Here is a 23,755-nt window from a genome sequence, read left to right on the forward strand (position 1 = left end):
TGGGTGAATTTAACTAATGTTCATCAAGGCTTCAGCAATATCCAATTATCTCTCAATGTTGTTTCTCTTAATCCTAATCTTGAGGATGACGTTATTTAGCATGCTGACCCTAGTGGCCATTTTAAAGTCTCTTCTATATTCGCCTCAAAGGATAAGGGAAGTCAACCTCTTTGGTCTCATGCCTGGATAAAGGGTCTCATTCCCAAAATTAATATCTTCTTTTGGATTCTGCTTCAAAATAAAATTCTAACCCTAGATAATTTGCAAAAAAGAGGTATTAATGTGGTTAACAGGTGTATTTTATGCAAAAATGGTTTTTAAGATAGAGACCATATGTTTTTGAATTGCTCCTACACCCAGCAAGTCTAGACTGAGATTCTTAACTTCTAGGGTATAACATGGGTCCATCAAAACAATGTGGAGCTCTCTTTTAGAAGCTGGCTTTTCCCCTCTAAGGATCTTGATGCTCTTTTTCTTTGGAAACTTACTCTCCCTCACCTCTGCTGGGGAATCTAGAAAGAAAGAAATAATCAAATTTTTATGAGTAAAAATATTTTGGGATGGGTGCTTGGTCAGAATATCATTAGAGCCATCAAGAAGAACTTTAAATCCCAGAGAATTTTTGGGAAAACTTTCCATTTTGAGAACCCTTTATGATCTGAAAGGTCCAATCTGAAAATTGATAATCCAAGATTGAGTATAAAATGGAAGGTGCCTCCTTTTGGATGGATACTTTGATGGGGTTGCTAAGGGAAACCCGAGAAGAGTGTGATGTGGAGGGGTCCTGAGAGATGAGGTGGGTAATGTTATTGATGCTATTGCTATCCCTATTGATAAATCTAATAGCCACATTGTGAAGCTAGTACTGCCCTCTATACTATTAAGCTAGCTGTCGAGTTGGGGTATTCCAAATTATGGTTGGAAGGTGATTCTTTGAACATTATAAATACCCTAAATAATAAAAATGCAATCTCATGGTCTATTGAAGCTATGGTTATGGAAATCAAAACCTTAATTCAAAAATTTGAAAAGGTGGTCATTTCCCATACATACCACAAGGCCAATGGTGTTGCCGACTGGATAGCCAATTGTGTTGTTCAAACGGGGCATAAGGTGAGGTGGCATGAGGAATTAAAAAAGCATGCTGATCTTAAAATGATTATTAATTATGAAACCATTCGTTCCAAATTGGGAAATATTTGTTTGGATTAGCAATTTAATGATTTGGTGGAGTGGCCCTATGGCTATCAGATTACCTTCCCCGAGGAGGTACATTCATGTGAATGTAATGTGGTCTCAGTATGTATCTTCTAAAAGGCAACCTCCAAATCATGCAACTAAAAACTGGTTTCCTTTCAACATCTCTGTGTTCTATATCTAGGTGTTTCTGGTTTTATGTTTGCTTGGAAGAATGGGGGGTGAGCCGTGGAAACAAGAACCCAAAAAATGTGATGACTGGAAGGCTCGTTAGGATGTTTGGAAGATTCTTCAAAAATGGAAGGTGGTTAGTTATCTAGAGCATTTGCATGGCTTCAAACCCCATATCACTATCGCTTTCTTTAAAAATTGGGCTAATGACAGAGTCATTCTCCATGGAGTCACTATGAACCTCACTAAGGACTTCATTTTTGAGGTCACGAGGCTCCCCACAAGTGGCATAAAGTTCTCAAAACAAACCAGTATCTCCAATGTGGCCTATAAAATTTTTTTGAAGATGGATGATGAAGAGAAGCAACTAGAAATGAGTGGAGACTTCTTTGATGTGGAGCAGATTAAAGGTATCTAGCATGATGTGGTTTGCTTCATTTGTGAGTACTTTATTCGGGATGGTAGGAACAAAAGAGTTCACAAATTTCATTTTATTTTCCTCAACCACTTTAGATACAAGGATAAAATTTCTTTCCCTTTCTATCTGCATTTTTCATTGCTTCAAAGTTTATTTTCCCATAGGAAGAAGGAGTCTTGACCTATTTTACGTGAAGGTCTGATACTTCTTATTAAGGGCTTTTATAAAAATAAGTCCATTGCTTCGACTTCTTCTTCTAACAATCAAAAGGTTCTTAGTCCAAGAAGTGTAAGATGGATGAGAATGTTAAAGGGAAAGAAAAAGTAAAACCTAAACCCTCTAGTTCTCTGAAACATATTCTTGAAACTGAGTCTGAGTCAAAGAGTTTAGAGGGCTCTGAGAAGGATATCTCAAAGGAAGAGGAATGGACGGATGTTGGGAAATTCAACTCAAATTTGAAGGGATATATGAAAACAAAAGGAAATTTTGATAAAGAAAAAGAGGAGGATACTTTAGAGGGTAACTCAAAACAGAGCATCTCTAGCAATGAAGGTAATCAAACTATGTTTGGGGTGGTTGTTAAAGACAAAGATAACTTAATTGATGACCCAATTACTATGAAGGATGTGGATCATATGGTTCTAGATTCTACTCCTACTACGGAGATTGGGGAACAACAAAAGGAGGATCTAGTTAAGCAAGAAGGCCTTGTTGAGAATAGAGAGGAGGTCCAGATGGATAGGTAGGAACAAATGGAAAAGGTTGGTTCCCCTTTACATGAGACTACTGATGACATTTGTGACTCACCGTGTAGAGGGACAACAAGATTTCCTTCTTACATTCTACAAAGCTCAAAGCAGAATCTATTCTCCAAGTTGATTCTTGGATCTATAATGAAATTATGGGGCTGAAAAAGAAAGTGGAAATAATGCAACACAACCAAGATGTTGATCGGGTCATAATTAATCATTTGGAGGTGCAAATGGGAGATATCCGTCAAAAACTTAAAGATCATGAGTTAAATATTAGAATTCTCATCAAGGAAAGTGGTACAAAAATGGAACTGGTAACATCAAGAATTTGTGCCGCTATAGCTAGTGGGTATGTGCAAGATCATGGTGTACCAAAGTATGGCCTTAAGTGGCAGTGAAAAATCAGCAAATCAGGTTTATGTCAACTTGACACATAATTTTGAAGTGGTTATGGACTTTATATCAAAAAGTTGTAAGAAAATAATTTGTAGAAAATTGAATGTAGTTTCTAAACTACTAGGCCTTATCAGGAGAAAAAAATAATTGATTGGTCAAAAGTTTGAATTTTAATGCAGTACTAAGAAAATTTCAGGGCGAAAATAAAAAGTAGGTGTATGTCTGACCACCTTAATCAAAATCAAATCATAATATTTTTTTAATATAATTATAGATATGAAAACTAGACTCATGCCCAGATGTGACGCATATTTTTTGATATTTTTATTCCAAATAAATAATTAAATATGAATTTTCTACCAAAACCTTTTCGGATTAAAAAAAGTCCCGTGTCTGACCACCCTAATTAATAGAAAATTTGATCAAATTTTTTTTTTTTTTTTCTTATACTAGGCAAAGTATAGAATGTGACGCAACTTTTAGATTTAAAAAATGTTATACCGTTTGAAAGTTATAGCTATTTTTCATTCAGTATGTCAATCAGCACTTTACAATAATCTTCATTGATAATTAACTAATAAATACTTATCGAACTCAGAATTTGACAGAAATTATATTGATGGAATCTAGAGAGCGATATTAAAAAACCCATTTCGTTTCATTCAATTTTGATCAAAATAACATTGTCAGATGGCTACCCGAAGTCTGAGTATCACTAAAACTCTCTATAAACACGTCTTTGGGGTTGACCGGGCAGGCTTGGTAAATACCAAGCCTGATCGGATATTCGATTTGACATCGGATATCCGATATGGCTCGGTAGTCAAATTCCAAAAATCTTCAAATTTTGAAGGGAAATTCGATTTAAACATTCTAGTTTTTTATTTTTAAATTATTTCACTTATATTAATATGTAAAGACATATTTTAATATTATATATATATATAATAACGTAATGTAAACATACAAGATATAATCTAGTAATATATAATAATATCTTATGTTAATCTTATTACAATCTATAAATATAATATATATTATTATTATTTTTACTAAATATAATAACGTAATTTATATATCTATATATATAAAATACGTATTATATATTATTATATTAATATGTATGTTATTAATATATACAATAACGTAATATTTTCATTAAATGTAATATGTATTATATATTATTATATTAATATGTATAACAATATAATATTTATATAACAATGTAATATTTTTATTAAATATAATATATATTATAAATATTATTATATTAATATGTATGTTATTAATATATTTATATAATAACGTAATATTTTCATTAAATATAATAATGTAATATGTATATGTATATATATATATATATTATTATATTGATATGTATATTATTAATATATATATATATATTATTAATATGTATATTATTAATATATAAGACTCAAAGGGGGTCATAGGGTGACCTATAACCCTCTTTGACCCATTAAATGATGATATATGTCTCTAGGGGTCCTAGAACCCCTAGGGACATAGTCGAATTGTTCATATCGGTCAAAGGGGGTCATAGGGTGACCTATGACCCCCTTTGACCCATTAAACGACGACATATGTCTCTACGAGTTCTAGGACCCCTAGGGACATATTCGAATGGATATTATGGGTCAAAGGGGGTCATAGGGTGAACTATGACCCTCTTTTACCAATTAAATGATGACATATGTCCCTAGGGGTCCTCTAGGAACATAGTCGAATCGTTCATATGGGTCAAAGGGGGTCATAGGGTGACCTATGACCCCATTTGACCCATCTGGACCCCCTTTGACCCATTAAATGATGACATATGTCCCTAGGACCCCCAGGGACATAGCCGAATCATTAATATGGGTCAAAGGGGGTCATAGGTCACCCTATGACCCCCTTTGACCCATTAAACGACAACATATGTCCCTAAGGGTCCTAGGACCTCTAGGGACATATTCGAATGGGTAATATGGGTCAAAGGGGGTCATTGGGTGACCTATGACCCTCTTTGACCCATTAAACGATGACATATGTCCCTAGGGACATATTCCAATCGTTCATATGGGTCAAAGGGGGTCATAGGGTGACCTATGACCCTCTTTGACCCATTAAACGATGATATATGTCTCTAGGGGTCCTAGGACCCCTAAGGACATATTCGAATGGGTAATATGGGTCAAAAGGGGTCATAGGGTGACCTATGACCCTCTCTGACTCATTAAACGATGACATATTTCTCTAGGGGTCCTTGGACCCTTAGGGACATATTCAAATTGTTCATATGAGTCAAAGGGGTTCATAGGGTGACCTATGACCACCTTTGAACCATTAAACGATGACATATGTCCCTAGGGGTCCTAGGACCCCTAGGGACATATTCAAATGGGTAATATGGGTCAAATGGGATCATAGGGTAACCTATGACCCTCTTTGACCCATTAAATGACGACATATGTCCCTAGGGGTCCTCGGACCCCTAGGGACATATTCGAATCATTCATATGGGTCAAAGAGGGTCATAGGGTGACCTATGAACCTCTTTAACCCATTAAACGATGACATATGTCCCTAGGGGTCCTCAGACCCCTAGGGACATATTCGAATCGTTCATATGGGTCAAAGGGGGTCATAGGGTGACCTATGACCCTCTTTGACCCATTAAATGACGACATATGTCCCTAGGGGTCCTAGGACCCCTAAGGACATATTCGAATCGTACATATGGGTCAAAAGGGGTCATAAGGTGACCTATGACCCTCTTAACCCATTAAACGACGATATATATCTCTAGGGGTCCTAGGACACCTAGGGACATATTCGAATGGGTAATATGGGACAAAAGGGGTCATAGGGTGACCTATGACCCTCTTTGACCCATTAAACAATGACAAATGTCCCTAGGGGTCCTTGGAACCCAAGAGACATATTCGAATGGGTAATATGGGTCAAAGGGGGTCATAGGGTGACGTATGACCCTCTTTGACCCATTAAAGGATGACATATGTCCCTAGGGGTCCAAGGACCCTAGGGACATATTTGAATTGTTCTTATGGGTCAAAGGGGGTCATAGGGTGACTTATGACCCCCTTTGACCCATTAAATGATGACATATGTCCCTAGGGGTCCTAGGACCCCTAGGGACATATTCGAATGGATAATATGGGTCAAATTGGGTCATAGGGTAACCTATGAACCTCTTTGACCCATTAAATGACGACATATGTCTCTAGGGGTCCTAGGACCCCTAGGGACATATTCGAATCGTTCATATGAGTCAAAGGGGGTCATAGGGTGACCTATGACCCTCTTTGACCCATTAAATGATGACATATGTCCCTAGGGGTCCTTGGACCCCAAGAGACATATTCGAATGGGTAATATGGGTCAAAGGGGGTCATAGGGTGATCTATGACCCTCTTTGATCCATTAAAGGACGACATATGTCCCTAGGGGTCCTAGGACCCTAGGGACATATTCGAATTGTTCATATGGGTCAAACAGGGTCATAGGGTGACCTGTGACCCCCTTTGACCCATTAAACGATGACATATGTCCCTAGGGGTCCTAGGACCCCTAGGGACATATTCGAATGGGTAATATGGGTCAAATGGGGTCATAGGGTAATTTATGAACCTCTTTGACCCATTAAATGACGACATATGTTTCTAGGAGTCCTAGGACCTCTATGGACATATTCGAATCGTTCATATGGGTCAAAGGGGGTCATAGGGTGACCTATGACCCTCTTGACCCATTAAACAGCGATATATTTCTCTAGGGGTCCTAGGATCCCTAGGGACATATTCGAATGGGTAATATGGGTCAAAGCGGGTCATAGGTCACTCTATGACTCTCTTTGACCCATTAAACGATGACATATGTCCCTAGGGATCCTCGGACCCCAAGGGACATATTCGACCGGGTAATATGGGTCAAAGGGGGTCATAGGGTGACCTATGACCCTCTTTGACCCATTAAACGACGACATATGTCCCTAGGGGTCCTAGGACCCTAGGGACATATTCGAATCGTTCATATGGGTCAAAGGGGGTCATAGGGTGACCTATGACTCCCTTTGACTCATTAAACGACGACATGTCCCTAGGGGTCCTAGGACACCTAGGGTCATATTTGAATCATTCATATGAGTCAAAGGGGGTCGTAGGGTGACCTATGACCCCCTTTGACCCATTAAACGACGACATATGTCCCTAAGGGTCTTAGGACCCCTAGGGACATATTCGAATGGGTAATATGGGTCAAATGGGGTCATAGGGTAACCTATGACCCTCTTTGACCTATTAAATGACAACATATGTCTCTAGGGGTCCTAGGACCCCTAGGGACATATTCGAATCATTCATATGGGTCAAAGGGGGTCACAGGGTGACCTATGACCCTCTTGACTCATTAAACAACGATATATGTCTCTAGGGGTCCTAGGACCCCTAGGGACATATTCGAATGGGTAATATGGGTCAAAGGGGGTCATAGGGTGACCTATGACCCTCTTTGACCCATTAAATGATGACATATGTCCTTAGGGTTCCTAGAACCCCTAAGGACATATTCGAATGGGTAATATGGGTCAAAGGGGGTCATAGGGTGACCTATGACTCTCTTTGACCCATTAAACGAAGACATATGTCCCTAGGGGTCCTAGGACCCTAGAGACATATTCGAATAGTTCATATGGGTCAAAGGGGGTCATAGGGTGACCTATTAACCTCTTTGACCCATTAAACGACGACATATGTCCCTAGGGGTCCTAGGACCCCTAGGGACATATTTGAATCGTTCATATGAGTCAAAGGGGGTCATAGGTCACCCTATGACCCCTTTTGACCCATTAAATGACGACATATGTCCCTAGGGGTCTTAGGACCTCTAGGGACATATTCGAAAGGGTAATATGGGTCAAATGGGGTCATAGGGTAACCTATGACCCTCTTTGACCCATTAAACGATGACATATGTCTCTAGGGGTCCTAGGACCCCTAGGGACATATTCGAATCGTTCATATGGGTCAAAGGGGGTCATAGGGTGACTTATGACCCCCTTTGACTCATTAAATGACAACATATGTCCCTAGGGGTCCTAGGACCCCTAGGGACATATTTGAATCGTTCATATGAGTCAAAGGGGGTCGTAGGGTGACCTATGACCCCCTTTGACCCATTAAACGATAACATATGTCCCTAGGGGTCCTAGGACCCCTAGTAATATATTCGAATGGGTTATATGGGTCAAATGGGGTCATAGGGTAACCTATAACACTCTTTGATCCATTAAATAACGACATATGTTTCTAGGGGTCCTAGGACCCCTAGGGACATATTCAAATCATTCATATGGGTCAAAGTGGGTCATAGGGTGACTTATGACCCTCTTGACCCATTAAACGACGATATATGTCTCTAGGGGTCCTATGACCCCTAGGGACATATTCAAATGGGTAATATGGGTGAAAGGGGGTCATAGGGTGACCTATGACACCTTTTGACCCATTAAATGATGACATATGTCCCTAGGGGTCCTAGGACCCCTAGGGACATAGTCGAGTCGTTCATATGGGTCAAAGGGGGTCATAGGGTGACCTATGACCCCCTTTGACACATTAAACGAAGAAATATGTCTCTAGGGGTCCTACGACACTAGGGACATATTCGAATGGTTCATATGGGTCAAAGGGGGTCATAGGGTGACCTATGACCCCCTTTGACCCATTAAACGACGACATATGTCCCTAGGGGTCCTAGGACCCCTAGGGACATATTTGAATCGTTCATATGAGTCAAAGGGGGTCATAGTGTGACCTATGACCCCCTTTGACCCATTAAACGATGACATATGTCCCTAGGGGTCCTAGGACACCTAGGGACATATTTGAATGGGTAATATGGGTCAAAGAGGGTCATAGGGTGACCTATGACCCTCTCTAACCCATTAAACGACGACATATGTCCCTAGGGGTCCTCGGAACCCAAGGGACATATTCGAATGAGTAATATGGGTCAAATGGGGTCATAGGGTGACCTATGATCCTCTTTGACCCATTAAACGACGACATATGTCCCTAGGAGTCCTAGGACCCTAAGGACATATTCCAATTGTTCATATGGGTCAAAGGGGGTCATAGGGTGACCTATGGCCTCCTTTGACCCATTAAACGACAACATATGTCCCTAGGGGTCCTAAGACCCCTAGAGACATATTTGAATCGATCATATGAGTCAAAGGGGGTCATAGGGTGACCTATGACCCCCTTTGATGCATTAAACGATGACATATGTTCCTAAAGGTCCTAGGACACCTAGGGACATATTCGAATGGGTAATATGGATCAAATGGGGTCATAGGTTACCCTATGACCCTCTTTGACCCTTTAAAAGATGACATATGTCTCTAGGGGTCCTAGGACCCCTAGGGACATATTCGAATTATACATATGGGTCAAAGGGGTCAGAGGGTGACCTATGAGCCTCTTGACCCATTAAACAACGATATATGTCTGTAGGGGTCCTAGGACCCCTAGGGACATATTCGAATGGGTAATATGGGTCAAAGGGGGTCATAGGGTGACCTATGACCCTCTTTGACCCATTAAACGATGATATATGTCTCTAGGGGTCCTAGGACCCCTGGGGACATATTCGAATAGGTAATATGGGTCAAAGGGGGTCATAAGGTGACCTATGACCCTTTCTGACCTATTAAATGATGAGATATGTTGCTAGGGGTCCTAGGACCCCTAGGGACATATTCGAATGGGTAATATGGGTCAAAGGGGGTCATAGGGTGACCTATGACCCTTTTTGACCCATTAAATGACAACATACGTCCCTAGGGGTCCTAGGACCCTAGATACATATTCCAATCATTCATATGGGTCAAAGGGGGTCATAGGGTGACCTATGACCCCCTTTGACCCATGAAATGATGACATATGTCCCTAGGGGTCCTAGGACCCCTAGGGACATATTTGAATCGTTCATATGAGTCAAAGGGGGTCATAGGGTGACCTATGACCCCCTTTGACCCATTAAACGATGACATATGTCGCTAGGGGTCCTAGGACCCCTAGGGACATATTCGAATGGGTAATATGGGTCAAAGGGGGTCATAGGGTGACCTATGACCCCCTTTGATCCATTAAATGACGACATATGTCCCTAGGGGTCCTAGGACCCCTAGGGACATATTTGAATCGTTCATATAAGTCAAAGGGGGTGATAGGGTGACCTCTGACCCCCTTTGACCCATTAAACGATGACATATGTCCCTAGGGGTCCTAGGACCCCTAGGGACATATTCGAATGGGTAATATGGGTCAAATGGGGTCATAGGGTAACCTATCACCCTCTTTGACCCATTAAACAATGACATATGTCTCTAGGGGTCCTAGGACCCCTAGGGACATATTCGAATCGTTCATATGGGTCAAAGGGGGTCGTAGGGCGACCTATGACCCTCTTTGACCCATTAAATTATGACATATGTCCCTAGGGGTTCTAGGACCCCTAGAGACATGTTCGAATGGGTAATATGGGTCAAATGGGGTCATAGGGTAACCTATGACCCTCGTTGACCCACTAAATGATGACATATGTCTCTAGGGGTCCTAGTACCCCTAGGGACATATTCGAATCGTTCATATGGGTCAAAGGGGGTCATTGGGTGACCTATGACCCTCTTGACCCATTAAACGACGATAGATGTCTTTAGGGGTCCTAGGACCCCTAGGGACATATTCGAATGGGTAATATGGGTCAAAGGGGGTCATAGGGTGACCTATGGGGTTGTAGGACCCTAGGGACATATTCGAATGGTTCATATGGGTCAAAGGGGGTCATAGGGTGACCTATGATCCTCTTTGACTCATTAAACGATGACATATGTCCCTAGGGGTCCTAGGACCCTAGGGACATATTCCAATCGTTCATATGGGTCAAAGGGGGTCATAGGGTGACCTATGACCCCCTTTGACCCATTAAACGACAACATATGTCCCTAGGGGTCCTAGGACCCCTAGGGGCATATTTGAATCGTTCATATGAGTCAAAGGGGGTCATAGGGTGACCTATGACCCCCTTTGATCCATTAAACGACGACGTATGTCCCTAGGGGTCCTAGGACCCCTAAGGACATAGTCGAGTTGTTCATATGGGTCAAAGGGGGTCATAGGGTGACCTATGACCCCCTTTGACCCATTAAATGACGACCCTCTTTGTATTATATATTATTATATTAATATGTATAATAATATAATATATATATAACAATGTAATATTGTTATGAAATATAATATATATTATAAATATTATTATATTAATATATATGTTATTAATATATCTATATAATAACGTAATATTTTAGTATATATAACGTAATATTTTAGTATATACTATTTATACTATTTTAGGATAATAATTATAATATAAATAAACACTAAATATTAATATTATTATATGTATAGTAATAATAATAATACTATTATAGCTATAATAATAATATATATTAATACTATATATTGTAGCTTAATATAAATAAACACTATATATTTACACTATTATATCTATATTAATAATATTAATACTATTATAGGTATAATAATAATATTGATACTATAGGTATATTAATACTATTTTATATTAATATTATTGAAATTTTATACTAATACTAATATACTATTAACTTAGTTATAAATTAAAGTCGTTTGCCTCCAAATATTTTCATAATATTAATATTATTGTGTCAAAGGAGGGAAACCTTAGCAAGTTTTCTCCCCAAAAGTCCTCTTCCTATATCGGATAACCGATTATACTAGCATCAATATCAAATATTTGACTGTCCCTACAGACCCGACAACATTACTTTTTTACCTCTTTTTTCACAGGATTTGTTAAAAGTCATGTTTTGGGGCCGAACCAATCGAAAAGAATTCAAAAATATAACCTTAGGTGTTCAAATTTGTCATCTGAATGGGGAGCAGCAGTCGTCGAAAGAATAAACGTAAAAGGAAGATATCCAATGAAGATATTGCAGCATATAGGGAAAAGGACAAAATGAAACACCAAAAAAAAAGACAAGGTATGCTAAATATCAATCAAGTTGACGATGAATTAATAGAAGGTGAAATCATAGAGTCAGATAATGAAAATGTACAGTTGGGGAATGAATATGTACCTATTGAAAATGATAATGCGAAAATTGAAAATGTAGAGATTGAAAATTTTGAAGAAGAAATGCCACCAATTCATAATCCAAATTGCATAATTGACCATGTCGAAGATGAAAATGCACAGGAACTTAATGCACAAGAACCTTACATATCTCCTAATTATAATCGACATGAAGGTTCTAAAACACCAAAATGGATAATTGAAATTGATGAAACAATTATGACTAGTTTGGATGGAAAAAAATCAGAAAGAACCATTCGGTTATGGGCTTCAAGACTATATCAGATGTTTTTCGGCAACAAGACAGTGGTAGAGCAATGTCAGCTTTTCATGCACTTATTAAAGATGCAAAAGATGAGACCTATGCTTTCCAAATTGAAAATTCGTGTCAATAAAAAGTTGGAAGGAAATGCCAATATTGTGAAAAATCTTTTTAGTGCTCTTAATAGCGTTGGGAAAAATAGCAGAGAGAAGGATAATAGAGCTACTCGAAGGGTTATTACAACCTCTTTGGTAAGTCATCATTTGAGAAAGGGTAGATATATGAGACAAACTTGTATTGATTTGAATCTAAATCGTACTACTTTGAGAAGAGCACTTAGTTGATGAGAGAAAATTGATGATCCTCTTCAAAATGAAACATGGGCATTTGGTGGGAGACTTTCATGTTTTGATAAGAAGCTATCCGATGATGTGAAGGAAGAAATTATACAATTTTGGCACTCTAACTCACGAGTATCACCCAATGCTAAAGATGTCTTAAAGTTGAGAATTGGCATCAGAGACCGCACGCCACATCCTAAACACTATTTGGAGGTAAGTCAAACTATGTTGTTCAAACAATTTAGAGAGAGTCATCCAAGTGTTCATATATCACAAAGGGCTTTTGAATCTTTGAAGCCATTTTATTGTGTGCCACTCAAAATTCGAAATACATGTTGTTGCAAATATCATGTTGAGTTTTCTATGCACCATGAACTATTATGCTCCATCCGTTCTACTTTGCATAGTAAAGAAATGTTGGAGGATTGTGGGGCTAGTGGGCTTCCAAAATCATCAAGAGACTTGTTAGATCAACTCTTATGTCGTAGAGTTGATGGTTGTTCCTTTTATAAAAATGCTTGCTTAAATGAGAAGTGTTCAGAATGTGGTGGCTTATCCAAGTTTGACACACGTTTCCATGAGGGGTGTGAACAAGATCTTGGAAAGAAAATAGTGAAAAAAAGGGTCTATGAAATGGTGAAATACACATTGAAGAGTGGGAGTGAGAGCTCTAGATGTGAATTGGTTGGAAAAGATATCAATGTGGCTAATTTTATTTCAGATTTCAAGGTAAATATTTTTTACAAGTATGCAAGACATAGTCACAGGTCTCAGTGGTTGGATCAACAATTTAGAACGTGTAAGGAGACTTTTCCCATTGGCACTATTATATCAGTTGTTGATTTTGCTGAGAACTACACATTGTAACCTCAAAATGAGACACAATCTCAGTATTACAACTCTATTCAGATTGCAATTTTTGTTCACATAACATATAGACATGCCCTTGATAGTGCGGAAGATAATCGAAAGATTATTAGAGAGTATCATTTTTATATGAGTGATGATAGATCTCACTCTCACGAGTTTGTGCAACATTGTTTCGAGAATTTTTTTTATTTCTTACACGAGCATGCAATTGCTATGGATAGACATATCATTTGGTCAGATAACTGTACAGGTCAATTCAAGAATGCTCGCATGTTTTATTGGTTGTGTAGGATGCACGTAGAGAGAGGGATGCCTCATATTTGGAGTTTTTTTGAGTCCGGCCATGGAAAAGGGGAACATGATGGAGCAGGGGCATGTGTGAAGAGAGCTCTAGTTAAGGAGCAACTGAAGATTTCAACAACAGAGCTTCTTGATGCTCGTAGCATTATTGATTGGTGTAGTTTAGCATTATCACAGGGGGGGACTCTTAATTCAGTGGTACACAGGTTCTTTTGGTTGGTTGAGGAAGGGTCCATAGGTGATAGATCAGATTGTGCTACAGTGACAAACTCATCAAAAATGCATTCATTTCAGAGCTCTAATTCTAGTACATGGACCATTTGGACATGACAACTAGCTTGTTTTTGTTGTACTTGTTTTCAGTGTGATTGGGATCACTGTGAGTCAAGTGAGTGGGTGGACACATGGGCTCCACATTATCTTACTCCATTTTCTATCATACCCTCTATCAAAAATGATGACATGGAAAGTTCACTTGAGCATAATCATCTATCAGATCTACTTTAGCCAGGACATGTCTTTGCATTGGTTGCACCACAGGGGAATGATGAGAAATTTGATTATTGGTTAGCACGTTGTGTAAGAGGAAAACAAAAACTTGCACAATCGATCACAGATGATGATGGATTCACGTATCCTACTGGTTCAGTGGTTGTTGTTGGAACATGGCTGCGGACATACATGCTTAGAAGGAACGGAATTCCTGCATTCGAAGACTATCAGAAGCACAAAGTAATTCTCATATATTCGCATCTTATTATAGCAACAAATGTAAAGTTATTGAAGCATCAAGGAAGACCAAAAGTAAAAGAACTTTTTACTATTGCTAATGCTGATCATGAAGCCTTGTTGGAGACCCTAAAACAGAGAGAGGACCCTATTGGAATACTTGACTAGGTATATATACTTCTTATGTTATTTTCTTCATAATGATTTAATGAATTGATGATTATCTTGTTTAATACAATAAGTTACTAATTTTTGTATGATATTGGAATGTAGGTACATCATGAAGAGTTGGAGGGGGGTGGTATTGGGGAGAATTTCTAAAATTTATGATGTATTATGATGTAAAATGTGTAGTTTTTTGTATATGGTTTTTGTATTTTGGTAGGTTATTTGTAAGGAATTATAAGAGGAAGATATTGAACAAGTTCTTCCAAATCATATTTGCATGTGATACAAGGCTATAACGACAATTTTAAGAGCATTTATAACTATATGAAAGATAATTTCATGCGGATATCTTATTAAAAATTTGGTTTTTTCCTTATTTGACATAAAGCTGACATTATGATTATTAAAACTATTTTTATCAAACTAATCAAATAAGAAAAATCCATAAAGTACGGATGAACAATTAGAATACTTGATTTCTTCCATTTTACAACCAATCATAGCATTTGAAAGCATAAAGAGTCATAATATTGTATAATGTTTTGAAAGACTTTCATATTGAAAAGTTGTATGAAGCACATTTGGGATAAGCCATAAAATCCATGAAAGAAGATAGCATGTAGGATAAGCAATTAAAGCCAATAAGCAAGATAGCACATGCATACTGACATGATATGAAGTTGGATATGAAGGCTATGAGTGGATGAGTCATTAGAGGTATAAACAATCCCATCATAAATGAGATCTTGGATTTTATGTTTCAACACTATGGAATCTTTAGTTTTATGAAATTTTCTTCCATGGAGATTAATTTAAGAATGCCCCGTGTGTATGTAAAGGTCTTAAGGGAGATTAATTTAAGAATGAAATATTCTCCTCTAACCTTTTCTCAAGTTTAGAATTGATTTCTATCATGTGCTTAGAGAGATGAAGGTAAGAAAGATTATTTGTCTCTTCTAGCTCTTTGTATTGAACATATAGAAAGAGAGATGACAAGTGAACAAATTTAAGTGTAGTCAATAGATCAAGGAAACCATTTAGTGAAAGAAATTCTTAGTATGCATATCATAGACCATGAAGTTAGAAAATACCAATAGCTCTAAGACCAAAGAGCCATTTTAAGTATGTTCAAGCACTAGAGACATAGAAAATCAAAGTCAATTTATGAAACTCCCCTTAGCAAAAAATGCAAACAAATATTTGCATTTGACATTTTGACTTGGTTGAAAAAGTTTGACAATAATTGATAATATTGCAAGCTTGATGTTCAAAATAATTTTTTTTTCCAAGAAAGATAGTGACACATGGAGTAGTCTTCAAACAATCATCCATCATTTGCGGCCACCCCGTACCAAGGAGTCTCCAAGGTGCTCTAAGTGCATTTGGAGGTCGATCTTTCGAGGGTCATAACTCAGAGCTCGTGAGGGCTATTGATGAACTATTAAATGCTACAGGATGATGATACTGAGGCCTAAAATAACCTATCTCATTTTCGAGAGATCACATTCCGTTTGGATTCAGCACAGCGATCTCGCTCGATGCCAAAACTCGTAGTGTGCCTCAATTCATAGGTGCACCACAGCGTAACTTTGAAACCACTGATCTTGGCATCGAATCATCAGTTCCATTAGCTCTAGATGGGCGGGTGAACCCTAGTCACACCCTTGTTCTGGCCACGAAGACCATCCATCATTTGCGGCCACCCCGTACCGAGGAGTCTCCAAGGTGCTCTAAGTGCATTTTGAGGTCGATCTTTTGAAGGTCATAACTCAGAGTTCGTGAGGGCTATCGATGAACTATCAAATGCTACAAGATGGTGATCCTGAGGCCTAAAATAACTTATCTCATTTTTGAGAGATCACATTCCGTTTGGATTCAGCACAGCGATCTCGCTCGATGCCAAAACTTGTAGTGTGCCTCAGTTCATAGGTGCACCACAGCGTAACTTTGAAACCGCTGATCTTGGCATCGAATCATCAGTGCCATTAGCTCCGGATGGGCGGGTGAACCCTAGTCACACCCTTGTTCTGGCCACGAAGACCATCCATCATTTGCGGCCACCCCGTACCGAGGAGTCTCCAAGGTGCTCTAAGTGCATTTTGAGGTCGATCTTTCGAGGGTCATAACTCAGAGCTCGTGAGGGCTATCGATGAACTGTCAAATGCTACAGGACGATGATCCTAAGGCCTAAAATAACCTATCTCATTTTTGAGAGATCACATTCCGTTTGGATTCAGCACAGCGATCTCGCTCGATGCCAAAACTCGCAGTGTGCCTTAGTTCATAGGTGCACCACAATGTAACTTTGAAACCGCTAATCTTAGCATCAAATCGTCAGTGCCATTAGCTCCGGATGGGTAAGTGAACCCTAGTCACACCCTTTTTCTAGCCACGAAGACCATCTATCATTTGCGGCCACCCCGTACCGAGGAGTCTCCAAGGTGCTCTAAGTGCATTTGGAGGTCGATCTTTCGAGGGTCATAACTCAGAGCTCGTGAGGGCTATCGATGAACTGTCAAATGCTACAGGACAGTGATCCTGAGGCCTAAAATAACTTATCTCATTTTTGAGAGATCACATTCTGTTTGGATTCAGCACAGCGATCTCGCTCGATGCCAAAACTCGCAGTGTGCCTCAGTTCATAGGTGCACCACAGCGTAACTTTGAAACCACTGATCTTGGCATCAAATCGTTAGTGCCATTAGCTTCGGATGGGCGGGTGAACCCTAGTCACACCCTTATTCTGGCCATGAAGACCATCCATCATTTGCGGCCACCCCGTACCGAGGAGTCTCCAAGGTGCTCTAAGTGCATTTTGAGGTCAATCTTTCGAGGGTCATAACTCAGAGCTCGTGAGGGCTATCGATGAACTATCAAATGCTATAGGACAATGATCTTGAGGCCTAAAATAACCTATCTCATTTTTGAGAGATCACATTCCGTTTGGATTCAGCACAACGATCTCGCTCGATGCCAAAACTCGCAGTGTGCCTCAGTTCATAGGTGCACCACAGCGTAACTTTGAAACCACTGATCTTGGCATCGAATAGTTAGTGCCATTAGCTCCGTATGGGTGGTTGAATCCTAGTTACACCCTTGTTCTATCCACGAAGACCATCCATCATTTGCGGCCACCCCGTACCGAGGAGTCTTCAAGGTGCTCTAAGTGCATTTTGAGGTCGATCCTTCGAGGGTCATAACTCAGAGCTCATGAGGGCTATTGATGAACTGTCAAATGCTATAGGACGATGATCTTGAGGCCTAAAATAACCTATCTCATTTTTGAGAGATCACATTCTATTTGGATTCAGCACAATGATCTCGCTCGATGCCAAAACTCGTAGTGTGCCTCAGTTCATAGGTGCACCACAGCATAACTTTGAAACTGCTGATCTTGGCATCGAATCGTCAGTCCCATTAGCTCTAGATGAGCGGGTGAACCCTAGTCACACCTTTGTTCTGGACACGAAGACCATCCATCATTTGCGGCCACCCCGTACCGAGGAGTCTTCAAGGTGCTCTAAGTGCATTTTGAGGTCGATCCTTCGATGGTCATAACTCAGAGCTCGTGAGGGCTATCGATGAATCGTTAGAGGAGAAAAGTTCGTAAGGATGGAGTGGCTTAGTGTTTTTGCTAAAATAAGTTAGTGGGAAGGCTTTATTAGAGGGTCTGGGCCAAACTAGTGGGGTGTTTGCCAAAATTTCTTGTTTTATTTCTACTTGGTTTTGTTTTCTTGTTTTGTGCTTGAGTATTGTTATGGGATTGGGACTTACACTCACCCTTGTGGGAAGGGAAGAGAATTCTAGGGTGAAGGGCTTAAGTTGGGTTCGAAAAATGTATTGAGAACCTTGGAGTATGGGCTCCATTGTATGCCATAACATTTCATATCTTGCTGGGGGTGATAAGGAAAGTATGGTGTAGAAAGGAAGTTTGAGGAGTTACAGCTGATGGTAGTGGGTTTGGAGGAGGAAATGTGGAGGCCCCAAGAGGGCATTAAATGGTTCATTTATGATAGCCCCGAGAGGGCATGAAATTTGGTGAATTATGATAGCCCCGAGAGGGCATGAAAATTATTTATTGCAAATATGGTTTGGTATGGTAAGTCTCCATTTTAGAACACACCTTCACCCTATGTTTATGGTTCCATCTGTGAAGCCATTTTGAAATAGTAACGTTTATGCATTGAAAGATTGTATGTGTATCCCAGTTTGAGCCTTGTTCCCTAGCGTAGGGGTGGTCTCTTTGAGGCCTATGGTTGGGTGGAAAGAACCCATGGTCCTTGTTATTTTGTTGTGTTGCATATGCAGATTTGTGTCCAAGGGAGCAATGGAAATGGCTTGGAATGATCATCTTGCAGATTGATGTTGGATGAGAAAACTTGACATTGTGCCCTCATTTGTGAAGGAGGATTCACCAGCTTGTTCATGTTCTCAACAATCATGTTGGACAATGTTCATGCTACTCATTGTCCATATCTTTCAATGTCCATGTTCCTTATGATTTTGAAAAGTCCCTTATGTTGCCCCATTGTGATGGAAGGAGATTGTATCATTGTTACCTAATGTACGTGTAGAAGAAAATATTGATAAGGTTGTATATGCATGTTTCATTTGGAGTTTATATTGTTATGAAAGCATTGGTACGAGTCAGAGATTTGCTTTGACATCATTGTTATCATTTGAAAATGTGAAAGAAAGTTTTCTCCTTGTGGTATTGTAAATGACTAGTTGATAATAACAATCCATAGATGTTATGTGATACCATTGATTGTATAAATTTAAAACTTAGTAGATTGCTTACAATCTTGTTGTGCACTCAATAATTTGGTGAGGAAGCAATGTTGATATAGTAATATACTAATTGTCACATTAATATATATTGTAATAATTAATGAATGTGTGTACATTGGTAATGAGGATAATAAGTAATTCTGATCCCCTTCCCTTACATGCTAGAATCACGACCTAGTCCATATGATACAACTGACAGACCCTAATAGAATATTAGTATTAGAGGCTTGCTAGGATAAAAAATGGTTCGTACTTCTAGAATTTGATTGTGTTTTAAGTTTTTTGCATCAACGTTTCGGATCACACACAGTGATCCATCATCAGGATGAAGAGCAAGAGAAAAATAATAATAAGCAGCAGACTGGAGGAAACACAAAGATATAACAAGAGGAAGGAGAGGAGGTGGGGGGGGGGGGGAACACGCGGCTTGTTAGGATATGAATTACCTCACTAATTTATGAGTGTTGTATCTTGAACTTTCTCGTTTGACTCGTGATGCTAACTTGAACTAGACTGTCATCCAATCTATTTGAAAACCACCTGTGACTAAAATGTTAACACCTTCACACTATTCACATGAGTCTTGAACTCCTATTCAATGATAACCTTGTTTTACAATATGTAATTTCTTATGCGACTTCATAAGCTAAAAAAAAAAAAAAAATTGTTGTGTTTTTACTAGTAAAATTTAGGGCATGACACATGATCCACGATAAATTGAACAATACTAGATACTAAATTAATATGTATATCATTGTGCACGTAAATGATAAAAACATATATCAAAATACATGTATCCATAGACAAAATTATACACAAATATCTATCAAAGATCATGTATCCATAGACAAAGTACTCAAATATATATATATCAAAATACATAGATCCATATACAAAATGTGGCTGATCCTTCCATCAGAATGTGTATAATATCAATGTTTCTATATACAATGTGGCATATGCCATCTCAAAATGTCTCATGATGCATCCTACAAAAACTATACTATCCTAGGGTGCTGGTGGATGATCAAAATGCAGCCTCTTCGTTGCACTAGGTGGATCAGATGCCTCCTACATAAACAAAAAAGGAAGACCCAAAGTTAGACTACTAAATTTATATGATTCTACGTATCTAACATTGAATTACTCAAATTCATAATGATCTTTTCCGTATTGGAGATTAATACTATCAAAATTTCATAATAAATACCTCTCTCGTCGACCTCCTACGTCGGTCAGGAGTCCTCTCGTATGCCCTCGGCAATGCTGGTACTTCTGTGATTGTGGGCTGTATATATTCAAATACCTTTGTCAGATGAATCTACAATTTAAACTATAACATTATAATTCATAGCATGCTAAATTTATAAGATATTTAATCATGAATTCAAACTACAACTTACTATTGTAGGCTCCTCCTCAGGAGTGAGTGGCCACATCATCAAATCTACATAACTGTCCCGTCGAACCTCATGTGCACTAGGAGTCTCCTATGAGATACAAAATAGTAGTTGTTAATATCACAGAAATTAGTTTTGAATTTATTTATGAAGATAAGTGATGCAAGAGCATCCCATGCTCATCAGGGGAACATTGAAGATCCAAGGCATTACAGAGGTCATGGAACATCTCTTGAAGTCAATTGGGCAATCCTTGCACCAATTATGGCTCATGGAAGCATACAAAGTTATAATGTTGGACTCATATGTGGAAGAAATTTGTAATTGGGCATGAGATAGGATTTTAGGATTTCATATGGTAGACGTGTCATTTGATAGGTTCATGTAGGTTGTCATGATCATATCTTGTCATTAGACAAGTCAAAATGTTCTAGAATTGAGTTTTGGGGTTTGAACAATCAGGCCCTGGTTTTTAAGCCATTTTAAGGAGGGTTTTGAAGTTTGGGTGTTTAGGAGTGTGACCAAGACCTATAATCTTGAAAATCCTTAGTGTGTTGGTCCCTTTGTTGAAGCCTTGGTGTGTCTAATTCCTCCTTGTGTGTCCCAGAGTTGAAAGGTACATAAGTGGTGTCCAGAGATTTCTTGGTGAGGAAAGAAAGAGAATCAGTGAGTTGGCCCTTGGGAAGGAAGAAAACTTGTTGTGAAAATGGCTCCTAAAAATCAAATGGCTAGAGAACTTGAAGAATTGAGAGAAGAGTTGGCAAAAGAGAAAAGAGAGAGGAGAAAACTTGAAGCATCTAGAGTGAGGGAAGAAAGACAAATGAGAAGAGAGAGGCTGAAGCTTATTGCAAGGATAGAATCCTTAGAAAAGGAAAGGCAAGAACCTAGAGGAGAAGAGGTTAGAGGAAGAAATCATGGAGAGAACCATGAAGAAGAAGAGGTTGGTAATGCAAGGCAAGAGCATGAGACAATAGATGATCCTGAAGAAAGGAGATTTATGAGAATCATTAAGGCAGTACAAGGTAATGGTGGGAAGAACCATATTGATTTTCCAATGTACCAGGGTAAAATGGATAGTGAAGAAGTGCTAGGGTGGATAGAGGCCCTTGAGAACTACTTTGATCTTGAAGACATAGAGGCAGATAAGAAGGTAAAAGTAGCAACAACAAGACTGAGAGGAACATCACTCACTTGGTGGACTAGTGTTCAGAATGAGAGAGAGGAAAGGTGGTGCAGGGCACCTAACCTATGTGGCAGGGGGGAACAAGTATCTCTGTTGCCGGACACCTTGCCACTCCATGAAAGTGAGGATTCAAGTAGATTAGGAAGTTGGAATAAAGGTTTGGTCCATATTTTACAAGTTGGTCTATGCTTTGTAATAAAGGCACATGTAAGGCCCACAAGCATTTTGGTGTGGTTATAAACCAAGTGACTCCATGGGACCAAAAGGCCTTAGAATAGGGTATTTAGAGTCTAAACAGTATTAGCAAAAAGTGGTTGTTTGTTTGTTTTATGGTTGGGAATGCCTATATGGTTGTTCCAACGGTCATGTAGACCTTTATATATGTCATATGTGATCTCAGTTGAAAGGGGGAGATCAGAGTGTATGGTGGTTTGGAGAAAAAATAATAAAAACTTCAATTTTCTGGAAATTTACTTAGTTGCATTTAATAAATCCATATGACCAATTTTGAGTCAATGGAATAGTTTAGAAAGTTAGGGAATGCATAAAAACTATAGTTTGAAATTTGAATTTCAAATTCAAACGGTCATATTAGTTTTGGATGAAAAGTAGTAATTTGGTATTTGTTTGATTAAATAAACCTTTGTAACCAACTTGGTCGGTTGGATAGGTGCATATAAGCCTATTTAAGTTGTAATGAACATATGCAAGACATGAATCATTATTGGTACGGAAAAAATCATAGAAATTGTATAGAACAAAAATCATACTTTCCTCTGCATCAATTAAAAAAAATAAAAATAAATGATACTTATACATACAATGGGGCTCTCTGTGCGAATGAAAATCCCTAATGATCTAGGACACCGAATCTGTACAGGCTCATCGCCAGTAGCCACACCCTATATACAATTAATAATGTAATTAAATGAGCTTACCACAAAAATTTTACAAGAATGCATCAATATTTAATCAATTAGAAAACATCTAATTACCTTTCCTTTGTCAATGCATGCTGGCTCACCCCCCGCACTTTGTCCCCTTGGGGTAGGTGGTATCTGCAAGATAAAAGAAAGATTAGCAACCATATATGCTACAAAATCAAATAGAAAAAAGAAATTCAAACACAACATAATATACCGTAGATGTCTCAAGGCCAAATGAAATGGCTGAGAGTGTAGCATCATCTATCTATCTGAGCTCCTCCTCGGTCATCAACTAAACATGAATGAAGATAACATACATGTAAAAGTTAGTATGGCTTAAAAATTAAAATTACTCTATTATAAAAATTAACTTTAAATCACATATGTCATAACAAAAAAATGTATACACGTACCGACACCGAAGGAGTCCATGCCTCTACATTCCCCTCCTCTCTTGCATCAGGGTCTGTAGCCTCTGCACGTGCGTCTGGTGTGTTCTCGTCTAATACAAAATGATACTCAGGAAGATCACCTATGGGACCCAGGAAAATATTCTTACATGTAATGCAAGTGTGAGGCACACAAACGTGTGATGAGCTAGCCGATGGATGAACTGGCACCAACATCATCAACACGAGGAGGCAAGACTGACC

The 23,755-nt window shown here is 38.8% G+C and overlaps 1 pseudogene; it reads left to right on the forward strand.

Moving 5' to 3' along the window:
- Positions 1-2,079: 2,079 nt before the first annotated feature.
- Positions 2,080-23,755, forward strand: part of LOC149572426 (putative disease resistance protein At1g61190) — a 64,980-nt pseudogene continuing 43,304 nt past the window's right edge.

This window comes from Cupressus sempervirens, chromosome 2 (assembly GCF_028749045.1).
Source record: "Cupressus sempervirens isolate cs-2001-9-10 chromosome 2, ASM2874904v1, whole genome shotgun sequence".
In the NCBI taxonomy this organism is placed as follows: domain Eukaryota; kingdom Viridiplantae; phylum Streptophyta; class Pinopsida; order Cupressales; family Cupressaceae; genus Cupressus; species Cupressus sempervirens.